The sequence below is a fragment of the Pristiophorus japonicus genome, chromosome 12 (assembly GCF_044704955.1).
Source record: "Pristiophorus japonicus isolate sPriJap1 chromosome 12, sPriJap1.hap1, whole genome shotgun sequence".
Taxonomy (NCBI): domain Eukaryota; kingdom Metazoa; phylum Chordata; class Chondrichthyes; family Pristiophoridae; genus Pristiophorus; species Pristiophorus japonicus.
Genome location: NC_091988.1, coordinates 53419060 through 53426394, shown reverse-complemented (window position 1 = coordinate 53426394; position 7335 = coordinate 53419060).

The following is a 7335-nucleotide window of genomic DNA, read 5'->3' as shown; positions in this document are numbered from 1 at the left end:
TAAAAACTGATTGCAAAAGCTTCTATAGATAAGTGAAGAGAAAAAGATTAGTGAAGACAACTATGGGTCACTTGCAGTCAAATTCAGGTGAATTTATAATGGGAAACAAAAATGGCAGACCAGTTGAACAAATACTTTGGTTCTATCGTCACGAAGGAAGACACACAACCTTCTGGAAGTACTACGGGTCTAGTGAGAAGGAGGAACTGAAGGATATCCTTTGGCGGGAAATTGAGTGGATTGAAGGCCGATAAATCCCTGCAGCCTGAGTCTGCATCCCAGAGTACTTAAGGAAGTGACCATAGAAATATTGGATGCATTAGTGATCATCTTCCAACAGTCTATTGACTAGATCAGTTCCTATGGACTAGAGGGTAGCTAATGTAACACCATTTTTTAAGAAAGGAGGGTGAGAAAAAATGGGTAATTATAGACTGGTTAGCCTGACATCAGTAGTGGGGAAAATGTTGAGATCAATTTAAGATGAAATAACAGTGCATTTGGAAAGCAGTGGCAGGATCAGTCCAAGTAAGCATGGATTTATGAAAGGGAAATCATGCTTAACAAATCTTCTGGAATTTTTTGAGGATGTAACTAGTAAAGTGGACAAGGGAGAACCAGTGCATGTGGTGTATTTGGACTTTCAAAAGGCTTTTGACAAGGTCCCACGAGAATGGTGTGCAAAATCAAAGCACCTGGTTTTGGGGGGGGGGGGTGGTAAATGTACTGACTTGGATAGAGAGCTGGTTGGCAGACAGGCAGCGGAGTCGGGATAAACGGGTCCTTTTCAGAATGGCAGGCAGTGACTAGTGGGATGCTGCAGAGCTCAGTGCTGGGACCCCAGCTATTTACAATATACATCAATGACTTAGATGAAGGAATTGAGTGTAATATCTCCAAGTTTGCAGATGACACCAAGCTGGGTGGAGGTGTGAGCTGTGAGGAGGATGCTAAGAGGCTGCAGGGGGACTTGGACAGGTTAGGTGAGTGGGCAAATGCATAGCAGATGCAGTATAATGTGGATAAGTGAGGTTTCCCACTTTGGGAGCAAAAACACACAGGCAGAATATTATCTGAATGGCAGCAGATTAGGAAAAGGGAAGGTGCAGTGAGACCTGGGTGTCATGGTTCATAAGTCATTGAAAGTTGGCATGCAGGTACAGCAGGCTGTGAAGAAGGCAAATGGTATGTTGGCCTTCATAGGTAGGGGATTTGAGTACAGGAGCAGGAAGGTCTTACTGCAGTTATACAGGGCCTTGGTGAGGCCTCACTTGGAATATTGTGTTCAGTTTTGGTTTCCTAATCTGAGGAAGGATGCTCTTGCTATTGAGGGAGTGAAGGTTCACCAGACTGATTCCTGGGATGGCTGGACTGACCGAGACTGGATCAACTGGGCCTTTGTGCACCAGAGTTTAGAAGAATGAGGGGATCACATAGAAACATAAGATTCTGACGGGACTGGACAGGTTAGATGCGGGAAGAATGTTCCAGATGTTGGGGAATTCCAGAACCAGGGGACAGTCTTACGATAAGGGGTAAGCCATTTAGGACTAATGAGAAACTTCTTCACTCCGATGTTAACCTGTGGAATTCCCTACCGCAGAGAGTTGTTGATGCCAGTTCATTGGATACATTCAAGAGGGAGTTTGATATGGCCATTGCAGCTAAAAGTATCAAGCGGTATGGACAGAAAACATGAAAGGGGTACTGAGGGAATGATCAACCCATGATCTTGAATGGCCTACTCCTGCACCTATTTTCTGTTTCTATGCATGGGACCTTTCCCATTATGTCACAGCTTCGAGGGAACATTGCAGCTGTTGGACTTCCTCACATTATACCAGCCTGCAACTAATGGATTTAAATGTTTCGCATTAACTTCTTATGGTGCAAAAGATATAGGAGTGATGTAACGGTTGTGGGTTCACTAAATTCAACGTAAAGATGTCTTTTTACCAGTGCAACAGTATACCAGCTCTTGTATTGTTGCTTGTTGCAATCGACACCTTCCAAAAGTGAACTTTCCGGATCTGTCTACTAGATTTAGTGTTTAGTGGCTGTCCTCCAATCTAAAATCTGCCTTTTTATTTTTAAGGATTTCTGTCCTCCCAATATAGCTCGCAAAATCAGCTGTACATAACTCATTACAATGACAACAAATTCTGAGCACTTCAAAAAGTATGGCATCTTTGTTTGGGTGACTTTAATTTTCCTGGAATTCAGTGGCACTATGATTTACCTTCAGGTGGGAAATGCATCTGACTTTTTTTATTAAGTAATTCAACATGTTAATGCAGTAACTAGGGATAATAGATGTAGCGACCTCCCATATCTGGTCTCCATGTGGGGAACATTTGGACAACAGTGATCAATTGGCTGGTGGAACTAAATCTACAACGCTTAATTGAAGGGGCAAACTTTGCTAAAGTGGTGGATGATTTGGAACTGGTTAAATTGGCTAACCCCACTGGGTGGTGATGAGACTGATAGATTACAAATGGAAAGCTTAACCAGATATTTTTTTTAAATGTAAGATAAGTATAAATATCACATGGTACGAAAAAGCCAAGCTGGCTGCAGTCATGTACAAAGACACGATGCAAACAAATTTCTAATAAATTGAAAGGCATCTAATACTCCGAGGAATAGTTAAGAAAACAAAAGCTGCTATTAGATTAGGTAAAAGGATAATGGGAAAGAGGATTGTAGACAATTGTGGAAGTAATGGGTAAAGCTCTTAAGTATGACTCATCAGAACTGTGTATTGGGCCATTGAAGGATGTTCAAGGACAGGTTACAAAGGACTTGCTAGGTATGTCTGATATTCAATGAGTACTTTGCATCTGTCTTCACTCTTGAATGATGCTTGACTGTTAAAATTGAATAGTAATAACATAGACTGTAGCTTTAGACAGCATTGTGAACCTGAAAATACAGAGCAGCCAGACCAGACGCTATCCACGAGGGTCCTTGGAGATGGCACACATGCTGCGCAAGCCCCTAGCCCATATTTTTAATGTGCTGCACTCTGGGACAGTTCCTGTAGACTGGAAGGAGGTTTATATAGCACAGATTGTGTTTTTTTTTCCCAAAGAATGATCAGACTGACTACAGGGATCGTGGGTGAGACTGTTGCTCTTTACTATTAATCAACTTGGTGTTTGGGCACAACCTGCAAGTTTGCAGATACCAAGATCTGAGTGTTGGGACAGTAGACAAAGCCCAGTGGTGTCAGGCAGATCTTGATGTGTTGGGGGTTTGGGTTCATGACTGGCAATTGTTTGTGGAAAAGTGTTATGCATGTGGGCAGGGCTAATGCTCAACATACATACACCCTTCAAGTGTTGAGGTCTTGTGTTCCCAATGAGTTTGTTCCAATTAAATAGGTTAGGGAGGACCAGGGGTCACTAATTGTACAAGGCCTGATCTAGGTTCAATGTCAGGAGGTGGTTCTTTTCCAAGAGTAGTGGACCTCTGGACCAAGTTGGTGTCTTGTGCAATAGTCACCAATTCGCTGAATTCCTTCAAGGGCTGGACCCATTTCTAACCAGGGGTGGAGATCACCTTGTAAAGGTAGGTGTCATGTATGTATGCTTGGATTTACTAGCTACTAGGTGGCACCACTGAGGTCATTGGGCTGTGTGCAGCCCAGGTATAAAAGGCCAGCTATCTTGTAATGTAATCACTTTGGGCCCTAATAGAGCCAGGTCTACAGTATTCAGTCTATTGAGTTATTGCTTACACAACAGTTGGTACTGCAAGGAATTGGGGGCCAGCATGATCTGGCCTAGATGGGACAGAGGAATTTCCCAGACTTCTTTCCCCAAATTGGCCCAAGTTTTTAATCTGCTGCATCTTGCAGGTGATCACATGGCTTTTGGGTGAGGTGGGGAGTCTCTGATGTACAAGGTATCTATTGTGTGCAACAAGCTGCATGGACCAGAGGGTCTCTTCCTGTGCATTGTTCATACATTTGTATAGATTTAATACCAAGTCACTCAAATTATGGATTTAATGCAGCATTGTTTACTGCAAAATAGTTTCAAGGCTGTGCTGTGGAATCTGCTTTTCATATTGCAGGCTGGATTGCACAGCAACTGGGCATAAACATGTAGCCTATTCACCTAGCTTTAGTTTTGTGCCTGGTGGGTCAAAATTCTCAGTACAAATATTCCATCTGCCCTCTTGGCTGGATGTAAAAGGTCCTAGGCACTAAATGTCAGGTGATCTAGTGTCCTGTCCAGTATTTATTCCTCCAACACTCAAAATGTTAACTGGTCATTCATCTCATCTGACACCTTGCTGTATGTAAATTGACTTTGTCTACAGAGTGACTACACCTCCAGTAATTTGACTGCAAAGCATTTTGTCCATCGCAGGTCATGAAAGTTGCTATACAAAGTGCTGGCCTTGGCTCAGTGGTAACACTCTCTTCAGAGTTAGGTCATAGGTTCAAACCCCACTCCAGAGACTTGAGTACATAATCCTGGCAATACTGAGCAAGTGCTGGAGGTGCCATCTTTCAGATGAGTTGTGAAAGTGATCCTGCCTGCCTCGGGTGTACATAAAATCATGGCATTGCTCACAGCAGGGATATTCTCCCCAGTGTCCTGGCTAATATTTATCCCTCCACTAGAATCACTAACAGATTATCTGGTCATTATCTTATTGTTGTTTGTGGGCTCTTTGCTGTGTGCAAATTGTGTGCTGTGTATTCCTACATTACATTAGTGACTTTACTTCATTGGCTGTAAAGAGAGGTCATGAAGGGCACTAAATAAATATAAGTACTTTTAAATCTCCAGAAGATAGTTTCTGCCCCCACAAAATAGGGTGAAGAGTTGGCCTACATAGTTGAGGTCTTCTGTAGACCTTAAAGTATAGACAAAGGGAATGTAGTAGATATGTTATGTTGGAATTCCAAAAAGCATTTGATTGGTCAATAAGAGACTTCTTGTGAAAGTGTTCAGTTTTGAAAAGATTTCAGAAGGTCTCCATTATTTTCAGTAGCCAGTGAATTGGTAAGTTTTATGGTATTAGCATAAAGGGAGGGGTTGGATTATTTTTTCTAGTTATTGGATATATGAAATGTTGCAATTTAACTCTTCACCCTATTTTGTGGGGGCAGAAACTATCTTCTGGAGATTTAAAAGTACTTATATTTATTTAGTGCCCTTCATGACCTCTCTTTACAGCCAATGAAGTAAAGTCACTAATGTAATGTAGGAATACACAGCACACAATTTGCACACAGCAAAGAGCCCACAAACAACAATAAGATAATGACCAGATAATCTGTTAGTGATTCTAGTGGAGGGATAAATATTAGCCAGGACACTGGGGAGAATATCCCTGCTGTGAGCAATGCCATGATTTTATGTACACCCGAGGCAGGCAGGATCACTTTCACAACTCATCTGAAAGATGGCACCTCCAGCACTTGCTCAGTATTGCCAGGATTATGTATAGCACTTTTATATAGCACTTTTCATGGCCACCAAATGTCTCCAAGCGCTTTACAGCCAATGAAGTTCTCTTTTGAAGTGTAGTCGTAATGTGGGAAACGTGACAGCCAATTGCACACAGCAAGCTGACACAAACAGCAATGTGATAATGACCAGATATGTTGATTGAGGAATAAATATTGCCCAGAACACTGGGTTAACTTCCCTGCCCTTCAAAACAGTGCCATTGGATCTTTGATAGCCACCTGAGAGCAGACGGGACCTTGGTTTAACATCTCATCCAAAAGACAGTACCTCCAACAGTGCAGCACTAAACGAGTCAGTATAGATTTGTGCTCCAGTCCCAGGAACCCACAACCTTCTGACTGTCTGCGGCAAGTGTGTTGCCCATTGAGCCACAGCTGACAATTAAGAGGGATTTGAGAAATATTTGACTAATGTGGGAGTAAGGCAAAGGGACATGGATTCACATCAGTAAAAGGTAATGTTAGTGCTGTTGTTGAATGTCTCCTTTATGCAGAAAGTGACCTACACTTGGAATGGTTTCTGGGGGAGAGTGATGGAGGGAAAAATCTTGGAATCAATTAAGAAATCATTTTATGCAGCAATGAGGGAGTGTAATTGTTCTGGACAGGTGACTTAAGATGGGACAAATGGTCATCAAGTATCTTGGGTTGCTTTCCCAATTCCAGATAGAGTACATGCATGCTTCACCATTTAGACTGGATATATCCCAAAAGTATTTTATCCATATTTGGGGAGGGAAAGGTATCTTGTACTATAATGAAAAGAATGGCTTTTCTTCTATTCTCTTGCAAAATGTAAAGAATAATCTGTCTTGTGTCCCACTAGATTAATGTAGTATGCAGTGTGATTCTGAACCATTTAGGTGAAATTTCCTGGTTCAGCCCTTGGTCAGTTCAGAGTTGGTCAGTCTCCAGTGGAGCTGTGGTAGTGGCACTGGTAATTGGTTTCGTGATCCTCATGGGAGGAGAAAGAGAAGTCGTGGGTTCCCATTTCTACTTACTGTGCAACATAGTTATGGGATAGAGCATGCTATCATAGCCTTTTTGTATTCGTTCCTGGGATGTGAATGTCGCTGACGAGGCCAACATTTCATACCCATCCCTAATTGCCCTCAAAGGTGATGGCTTGAACCGCTGCAGACTGTGCTGAAGGTAATGCCATAGTGCTGTTAGGGAGAGAGTTCCTTCATTGTCAGTCAAAATCCTGGAACGGTGATATATTTCCAAGTCCGGATGGTGTGACTTGGATGGGAACTTGCTACCCCTTCTAGGTGGTTGAGGTCATGGGTTTGGGAGGTGCTGTCGAAGCCATGACTAGTTGCTTCAGTGCATCTTGTAGATGGTACACTGCAGCCACGGCGCGCTGGTGGTGGGGGGAGTGGATGTTGAAGGTGGTGCATGGGGTGCCAGTCAAACAGCCCACTAATACTCACTGCCTATGTTCAAATGTGAATAATGGCCACTTGGGTAAGGTATTAAATGGCCTCCAATGCCTATACCAGCCCAAACCACTGCCTTTGGGGAAGGGAGTAAGAACATTGGAGAGGGGCTGTAAATAACTAACCTCCATTAGACCACTTTAAGAACACAAGAAATAGGAGCAGGAGTAGGCCCATTGAGCCTGCTCTGCAATTTAAGATCATTGCTGACCCCACCCAATCTCCATATCCCTTGATTACCCTAGATTCCAAAAATCTATCTATCTCTCTGCCTTAAATATATTCAATGACCCAGTCTCCACAGATTTACAACCCTCAGAAGAAATTCCTCTTCATCTTGGTGCTAAATGGGCAACCCCTTCTGAAACTATTCTAGATTCCCCCATGACTGGAAACATCCTCTCT